Below are 9,847 nucleotides of genomic sequence, written 5' to 3'. Positions count from 1 at the left end.
TGATGGCTCCCTTGATGACGTGAATGACTCATTACCATGAACAAAAGACTGAAACTCCTTTGACCTGAGTACCCCATTGTAAACAGGGGATAAAGTGTGTCTCAGACCCCCTCCCCGGTTAAGGCTGGGTTTCAAACGTTTCACAAAGAATGCCTCCTTGACCCCTCTCTCAAACCATTTCTTCTCTCTGGCTAATATTTTAACTTCCTTGTCCTTAAACGTGTGGTTAGTGTCTTTAAGGTGGAGGTGAACCGCAGACTGAAGTCTGCAGAGAGGGCACCAGTGGACCTCAGTCTGCACTACATGCATACAAGCGCATGGAAGACAAGGTGTGCGCTGTGCAAACCCATCTCACCCTCTTGCGGCAGGTGCCGGCCAAATTCCAGGTGACATGCATGAACATCTAACACCGCTCGCATGGCACTTAGAAAATGTGTGGCCAGTCACACTGTTGGCACGACAACAGATTATAGACTGTCTACTGGCATACTCCCTGTGAAATTCGTCTGTGTTCCCCACAACTGTGGAGTTGCTGAGATGTGGCGTGCCGTCAGCTCCCCCCACAATGTGTGTGTGGTTCGCACCCAACCCCCCTGCTGGTGAGGCGCATCTCATCTGATCAGAGAGGGACAATTTGGTCTGTGCTCTGAATGGACAGGGATGTGGCAGTTGTTGATATGGCTGGTCTTGGACATCAGAGCTGCAGAACACACACCACGTTTTGACGGACACATGCGAGTGTGCGCTTGCTGTACTCACATCAAAAACATCAAAACATATATCGCTTGCGACAGGCTGGACAGCACACACACACTGACAGGTCCAGCTGGAACGGACCGTCAGTTTATGTGGACACGTAGCAGGCGATCTGGACGTCACATCTATCTGACAGGACAGTGAGCTGCGCGCCGCAGGACCATATGACAGGCCAATAGTACGACAAATACACTACTTTCAGTCACATATCAGCAGAAATACATCATAGCAAATGCTGTTCGGTCAGTTATCACAGCGCTTTTCTTTTTTTTTAGAAAATACATTTGTCTGCTTGTTGATTAGAGCCATTTCACGCTTCTGTTATGAGACAGTGATTGTGGTGCAGTGGTAGAGTTGCTGTCTGGTAATCAGGTGGTGTGGGTTTAAATCCTGTGGGTTTTTTTGTTTTTGTTTTTTTAAACCAGTTTTTTCAATTTCAATTTATTTTCATTTATATAGCGCCAAATCACAACAGAGTTGCCTCAAAGTGCTTCACACAGGTAAGGTCTAACCTTACCAACCCCCAGAGCAACAGTGGGAAGGAAAAACTCCCTCTGAGGAAGAAACCTCAAGCAGACCAGACTCAAAGGGGTGACCCTCTGCTTGGGCCATGCTACAAACATAAATTACAGAACAATTCACAGAACAATTCACAGACGAATATTGTTGTGTGTTGGGGGGTTTGGCTGGACATTTTGGTGTTAATTTCTTTTCTTTGCTCTCCAGGTGGTATGCAAACTGATTTATTGTCTGTGGAGAGGGTGCTGGCGGAGGAGTCCTTCGCCCTCGTCGGCGTGATGTGCGGCGCCTGTGGATGATGCTCACGTGCAACCTTGAGGACTTTCAGTTGGAGCGGATGGTGGGATGGCGTTCTGCATTTGAGCCATGTGTGATTCGAGCAGAATTGCCGGGAACTCGACCTTGTGATGTTCGTTTGTGAGACGCTGAGGACCGCACCTGGGTTTGACACATCGTGCCTGTGAAGGAGGACGGGTGAGGGACACATGCTGTCAGCACACATCAGAGGTGATTTGATTGTCTGAATAATTGTTAACAGTAATTTGGTATTTTGTTACGCAGTGAATGTGTATGTGAATATTGATGAGAGTTGTGCAGCTTGCTTCTCACGGCCGTGGCATGCGGACAGATGATCCTCCACCTGTTGTGAGAAGCTGCTCATTTACATAAAGCTTAAATTCACACCTGAATGTGTTGCTGATAGTGTGTGCCTTTGAAGGATATTAGTTGTAGCTGCTGACTTACCTCACCTTTTCTATCCTTCACAGAGTCGGTTTGTCGTGTCCACCTGGGGGGTGTTTGGCGGTGAACGTGAGTCCAGAGGCGCAGGGCTTCGATCCCTTTGGGTGCTGGAGAGCGCGCCGTCCTTCACTCCGCCAGACAGACGCGCTTTATGTTTGTACACCGAGTATTGCACAAAAGGGGGAAAATAAATTGTTTTGTTATTGGAACCGCTTTCTGGTTATTTTAGCGCTGGGTTCAGTCAGACGCAGGTCCGCTCCTCAACCTGCGTCGACACATAACAGAATATACAAGAAATGCTATTGGTGTACAGGACAGGAGGATCACCAACACAAATACAACTCCCATCTCGGGATGGAGCTGCACCTTAAACAGAGAGAAAAAAACAGAATCAGGCATCAGAAAGACAAAAAATACTGTATAATTTGCCAGCATTAAACAACAAGAAAAACAGAGAAATACTAAGGTGATCACCGGCCAGTAGCCCTAAACTTCACTAAAAAGACCCAGAATTTAGGTAAAGTTGAGGCTGCGGCCTGCTCCAATTACTAATAAATGAATTAAAAGAGTAAAAAGCGTAAAACAAAACTGTACCAGTATGTTAGCCATATGAAAGGGAAAATAAGTGCGTCTTAAGTCTGGATTTGAAAATCTCCACAGAATCTGACTGTTTTATTGATGCAGGGAGATCATTCCACAGAACAGGGGCACGATAAGAGAAAGCTCTGTGACCCACAGACTTCTTATTCACCTTAGGGACACAAAGTAGTCCTGCACCCTGAGAACGTAAAGCCCGGGCCGGTACGTAAGGTTTAATTAGGTCAGCTAGGTAGGGAGGTGCCAGTTCATGAATAATTTTATAGGTTAGTAGCAGAACCTTAAAATCTGATCTCACTGGGACAGAAAGCCAGTGAAGGGATGCTAAAATGGGTGTAATGTGATCGAACTTTCTGCTTCATGTCAAAAGTCTGGCTGCAGCATTTTGAACCAGTTGGAGACCCCTAATGCTAGACTGCGGTAAACCAGAAAATAGAACATTGCAGTTCTCACAAACCAGGGGTGTTTAATCGCGGGGTTCTGTATTGCGTCCAACTTTATGTATTATTTATATCAACCCAGTGATATTCACGAATTATACAGCTGGTTTTTATTTCATTTTCCTCCAAATCAGCAGCGCAATGTGGTGCAGCTCGTCCCATGGAACACAATGTGAGCTGCTGTTCCTGCTCGACAAACACCGTTGCGTGTACGAACCGGTGTGCCGGCGTCATGCACACCACCCGTCTGCGCGATTTTTCGTGCTGCTTCGCCGTATTTGTCCAAACGTCATCCAAACTTTGCACTATGTGTGAAGGGGCCTTTAAGAAGGAGCCTGAAGGCAAAAGCTCCAACACTGAACAGTGTAGGAGCCAGAACACATCCTTGATGAACACCCGTATTTTCTGGGGAAAAAAAAAAAAATTCAGATTCTAACCTATGCTCCACACAGCACTCACAATAACTGAATGCGTGCTTGTGTATAGTTGTACTATATTTATGTTCTTGTTTGAGACCGCTTTGTGGTTAGTAATAGAGTCTGACTGATACAGTAGTGTTCAGAATAATAGTAGTGCTATGTGACTAAAAAGATTAATCCAGGTTTTGAGTATATTTCTTATTGTTACATGGGAAACAAGGTACCAGTAGATTCAGTAGATTCTCACAAATCCAACAAGACCAAGCATTCATGATATGCACACTCTTAAGGCTATGAAATTGGGCTATTAGTAAAAAAAAAGTAGACAAGGGGGTGCTCACAATAATAGTAGCATCTGCTGTTGACTCTACAAACTCAAAACTGTTATGTTCAAACTGCTTTTTTAGCAATCCTGTGAATCACTAAACTAGTACTTACTGTAGTTGTATAACCATAGTTTTTCATGATTTCTTTACATCTGCGAGGCATTAATTTTGTTGGTTTGGAACCAAGATTTTTCTCATTTACTAGTGTGCTTGGGGTCATTGTCTTGTTGAAATGCCCATTTCAAGAGCATGTCCTCTTCAGCATAAGGCAACATGACCTCTTCAAGTATTTTGACATATCCAAACTGATCCATGATACCTGGTATGCGATTATATAGGCCCAACACCATAGTAGGAGAAACATGCCCATATCATGATGCTTGCACCACCATGCTTCACTGTCTTCACTGTGAACTGTGGCTTGAATTCAGAGTTTGGGGGTCATCTCACAAACTGTCTGCGGCCCTTGGACCCAAAAAGAACAATTTTACTCTCATCAGTCCACAAAATATTCATTGTGCTCTGTGTCCTCATCAAGCAGGCCGGTGTTCTGTCGAGATGACGGGACACCTCTTGCGGCACCGCGAAGGGAGAGTATGCGCATTGTGTTCTGCGTGTCTGTTTATAAGAATCTTCTCACCCAGAAGAAAAAAGAGCGCCAACAACTACCCATAACTGTGTTCTTCACTCAGAAAAAGACACCTGCAGCGAGGTGTGAGTGGAAAAAGGCGCGGCGCCAGGACAAAGAGGCGCGATCAGAGGAACTGTGAAATACTGGTCAGTCACTATTAATTATTTCTTATGTGTCCAACCTCGTAGGTTGATCGTTAAAATTAAATTCATTAGTTCTAAAAGTCATCATAATTATTTATAGGAAAACGTTCTATTTTTATTTCTCAAACAAATGTTTGGGCCTGAAAACAGGTTGGTCTTATTTTTCTACTAAGGTTTGAACTTTGAGAGTGTTTACACACGAGAGAAAAGTGAGAAAATGTTAATGCCTGTTTGAGAAAAGTGTATAAAGTGTGTAGTGAGGGGTTTTACAGCCTTAAAATGTCTATAATAATTGTAAAAAATAACGCTGTCTACTTCGCGGATTTCGCCTATTGCGGGCTATTTTTTAGAACATAACTCCCGCGATAAACGAGGGACCACTGTATATCTACATGAAAGGTTTATCTTTGACCCATTGTGTGACTGTCATGCCCAATTACGCAGTGTTTGCGCTTGTGATGGAGGGCTGTATGTGGGGTTAATCTACTGTCGTGTCATTTCTCAGATCAATTGTTGGTTTGGTTTTGTGGTATGCAGGAGATCACTTGACCGAGGGTCTATATGTTCAAATAATAACTACAAAAATACTGTCATCACTCTTTACTCTTAGTCAGTCTCTTACAACGGTGTAGGCCTAAATACACGAGCTTTCTAGGAGCGCACCCAATTAATTATGCACACTCAGTGGCAGGAACCCTCCGGTGCGCACTTTTTTTGGGGGGGGAGCGACCCCGCCCCCTGTGATAAACTCATCGCCCCCTTAATATTTTTTTTCTGGTGCCAGGCCTGAACTGATCAATGGGTGAACCTTTGCCATTCTGGTTATTCTTCTATCCATTTTGATGGTTGTTTTCCGTTTTCTTGCACGCGTCTGTTTTTTTTTTGTCCATTTTAAAGCATTGGAGATCATTGTAGATGAACAGCCTATAACTTTTGCACCTGCGTATAAGTTTTCCCCTCTCCAATCAACTTTTTAATCAAACTACGCTGTTCTTCTGAACAATGTCTTGAATGTCCCATTTTCCTCAGGCTTTCAAAGAGAAAAGCATGTTCAACAGGTGCTGGCTTCATCCTTACATAGGGGACACCTGATTCACACCTGTTTGTTCCACAAAATTGACAAACTCACTGAATGAATGCCACAGTACTATTATTGTGAACACCCCCTTTTCTACTTTTTTTTTTTTACTAATAGCCCAATTTCATAGCCTTAAGAGTGTGCATATCATGAATGCTTGGTCTTGTTGGATTTATGAGAATCTACTGGTACCTTGTTTCCCATGTAACATTAAGAAATATACTCAAAACCTGGATTAATCTTTTTAGTCACATAGCACTACTATTATTCTGAACACTACTGTATATCGGCTGACCAATACATCTGCTAATATGAGCCTTTCACAAATAATTTGGTGTGTTATTTTTGCTGACATGACAACTTTTGTTTTACGGAGAAAACAATGCAGAAAAAGGCTTTGGATGTTGGAAATGGTGTTATTACAAACTTTGACCAGGAGAGGGCGTTCCAACTGCATAGTTTCAGTGCTGTCAAGCATGGCTGGGACCCTAGGGTGGTCCTCTGCAGTATGCCAAAAATAAAAATGTGACTTTCTCAAGGTGCTTCTTGACAAAATTGTTCATCTTGATAAGAAAAGGTTTTGTGCAAAATGTTATTTCGATACCACTATTCTAACCACTGCCGCACGACAGGTGGAAATTGCAATAGTTGAGCATATGAGGGCAAACCAGCAATCGTGATGTACCTGTTTACAAATAAAATACAAATTGAAACAAAAATCTTTTCCTTTAATTGACCATACAGGAGAGATTTTAAAAAAAGTGTTACATGTCACTGTCTACCTGTTTGGTGAAAACAGTCATGGGGAGCGGTGTTTGGTTCCAATTTTCTTTGCCTCCGGGAACTGATGTCGATGCCACTCAACAACTTGCAGCAGGTATTGGCATGCTGTTCATCCTTCATTAGGACCTGGATAAGTGCAACTCCTTGCTCAGCAAAATCATTGACAGCAGCGATGTTATCCAGGACCTGCTGTGACGACTGGAATGATGGGTCACAGCAGGTCCTGGATAACACTCTGAGGGGCCCTTAATGAGGAAGTCCATGTTGATGTTGAATGCCTCAAAAATGCAACCTGAGGCAGATGTAACAAAATGTGCCCCTAAAGAACGAATGTATCCAGTCCCTAACTCAAAATGTCACTCGCACGTCACAAAAAACAGGGGCCAGGTGGCAGTGGTTATTGGTTAATATTTTTCAAATCTCATGAAATTTCACCCAATATATTTTTACCCCAAAAGGAACCAAAAAAATTAAGAAATACCTTGAAAAACTGGAAGTCTGTTTTTGGGACCCCCTTCACCCCTTGGTCACATTAGCTACAGAGTCAAAGCGACCAACTGTCATTCATTTTCAATCAGAGTCAATCAATCAATTTTTTTATATAGGGCCAAATCACAACAAACAGTTGCCCCAAGGCGCTTTATATTGTAAGGCAAGGCCATACAATAATTATGTAAAACCCCAACGGTCAAAACGACCCCCTGTGAGCAAGCACTTGGCTACAGTGGGAAGGAAAAACTCCCTTTTAACAGGAAGAAACCTCCAGCAGAACCAGGCTCAGGGAGGGGCAGTCTTCTGCTGGGACTGGTTGGGGCTGAGGGAGAGAACCAGGAAAAAGACATGCTGTGGAGGGGAGCAGAGATCGATCACTAATGATTAAATGCAGAGTGGTGCATACAGAGCAAAAAGAGAAAGAAACAGCGCATCGTGGGAACCCCCCAGCAGTCTACGTCTATAGCAGCATAACTAAGGGATGGTTCAGGGTCACCTGATCCAGCCATAACTATAAGCTTTAGCAAAAAGGAAAGTTTTAAGCCTAATCTTAAAAGTAGAGAGGGTGTCTGTCTCCCTGATCTGAATTGGGAGCTGGTTCCACAGGAGAGGAGCCTGAAAGCTGAAGGCTCTGCCTCCCATTGGCAGAGATTGGCCTATAATTAGCTAAGATAGCTGGGTCAAGTGATGGCTTTTTAAGTAATGGTTTAATTACTGCCACCTTAAAAGCCTGTGGTACATAGCCAACTAACAAAGATAGATTGATCATATTTAAGATCGAAGCATTAATTAATGGTAGAGCTTCCTTGAGCAGCCTGGTAGGAATGCGGTCTAATAAACATGTTGATGGTTTGGATGAAGTAACTAATGAAAATAACTCAGAACAATCGGAGAGAAAGAGTCTAACCAAATACCGGCATCATTGAAAGCAGCCAAAGATAACAATACGTCTTTGGGATGGTTATGAGTAATTTTTTCTCTAATAGTTAAAATTTTGTTAGCAAAGAAAGTCATGAAGTCATTACTAGTTAAAGTTAATGGAATACTCAGCTCAATAGAGCTCTGACTCTTTGTCAGCCTGGCTACAGTGCTGAAAAGAAACCTGGGGTTGTTCTTATTTTCTTCAATTAGTGATGAGTAGAAAGATGTCCTAGCTTTACGGAGGGCTTTTTTATAGAGCAACAGACTCTTTTTCCAGGCTAAGTGAAGATCTTCTAAATTAGTGAGACGCCATTTCCTCTCCAACTTACATCCATCAGAGTGGATGTTTTACAGCGACAACAGACAAGTGGTTGATGTGTTGCTAGCTCAGTGGGGCCATAAACAAACAATAAATCTATTTTATGCAAATGCTGAATGATACATGACTGCCAATCTGAATGAAGGCAGTGATGCAGCATGAAGTACATTGGTTGGTGGTTGTTTATATTTAGTTACTTAAAATAAATATTATATATATTATATATATATAATGATGGATCTATATTTTTATATTTATACACGATTACCCTAAACAGCCCCACCCTGAAGCATCCTGTCAATATTACTCTGATCTGCAATCACTGGTTTGAGTGGTGCTATAATACTGAACTCACTGTCTGCCACATTGTGTATCATGATCAGCGGCACAAACCGAGCCAGACATCCAGGTCACAGTCATGTGACTATGCACAGCAATGTGGTCTCCATATTTGTACCCGATATTAATGGAGTGGATCGTGCCAGTTGTCCTCAGGTTAGTGAATTTTTTCTGCCTATCAAGAAGAATTAAACATGGTCAGCCATTGTACTGTTTGGAGACATCGAGTACTCTGAGCAACGACTGTGTGCACATGTAGGACAACCAGATGAAGATGGCTGAATTCACTCATTTATCTTGCAGTCACGCAGAACAAAAATGTCTAATGCAAAGTTAAGCTCTTCTATGTCACTTTGTCACTGTAATTGTTGCTAACCCTAATGAATTACATCAACTAACTATGAAATAATAGAAAATACTGTCACTAAAAAGATCCAAGAATACACAATACACTAAACATTTAATTTTACCTAAATTTGAAATTTAATTAAACCACAAAGCCCAAAGATGTGAGGGCGCCTATAATGCAACAGTCCTTTACCAGTCCCGGCACTAAATAAATGTCTCAGTAAAAGTGCCACTAACATTCACTGGACAAATTTTTTTTTTTTTATTGTTGTACTAATGTGCTGTTTACAAAATATGATGTTGCCAGTTTTACCATCAAGTCTAAATGGATTACATTGTAATTTTACAAATTTCCAAGCCCTTTTTGCACTAATATATGATCAAGAAAAACAACCGTTTCAAAGCGGTTGAACACTAAAATGTCTTTTTGAATGTCTGGGGTTATGGTTGATTTGTGGTACAACACTGACACACATTGGCCATGACAAGCACTGCAGGAACAAAGCACGAAGCCACTCAAAAGCTCGAGGATAAGGCTTTATTTAAGGACATGATGAACAAATGGCAAATGGTAATGGTTTCTCTTTGAGATGACCAATTATAGAGGTTAATAAATCACTGCTGTGGCTACATACATATTCAGAGTAGCAACACAAACGAGAATTAACTTTTTGTAGTACTCAACGCTCTTCAGAGTAGACGTCTATATCAGAGTAGCATTTAACATGCAAGAGTAATACATTTTTATACTAGTTTGTGTCAGTTTACCAACCCACTGTACTGCTCTGTAGCTAAGAGTTTCCATGAATTCTACATTAATTTCTACAAACACATGCTTGCTGAATCAAATTTGTCTCACCGGAGAAAAATGACAACACTTTAATGCATCACTCACCGACGCTTTCAGGGACAACCACCGCTGAAGAAAACCAAAAACTGTCAAATAATAACAAAATGATGTACAATACAGACGGAGGGGTAGTATAATATTCAAA

The sequence above is a fragment of the Thalassophryne amazonica genome, chromosome 6, assembly GCF_902500255.1.
Source record: "Thalassophryne amazonica chromosome 6, fThaAma1.1, whole genome shotgun sequence".
Classification (NCBI taxonomy): domain Eukaryota; kingdom Metazoa; phylum Chordata; class Actinopteri; order Batrachoidiformes; family Batrachoididae; genus Thalassophryne; species Thalassophryne amazonica.
This window is presented reverse-complemented; position numbering follows the sequence as displayed.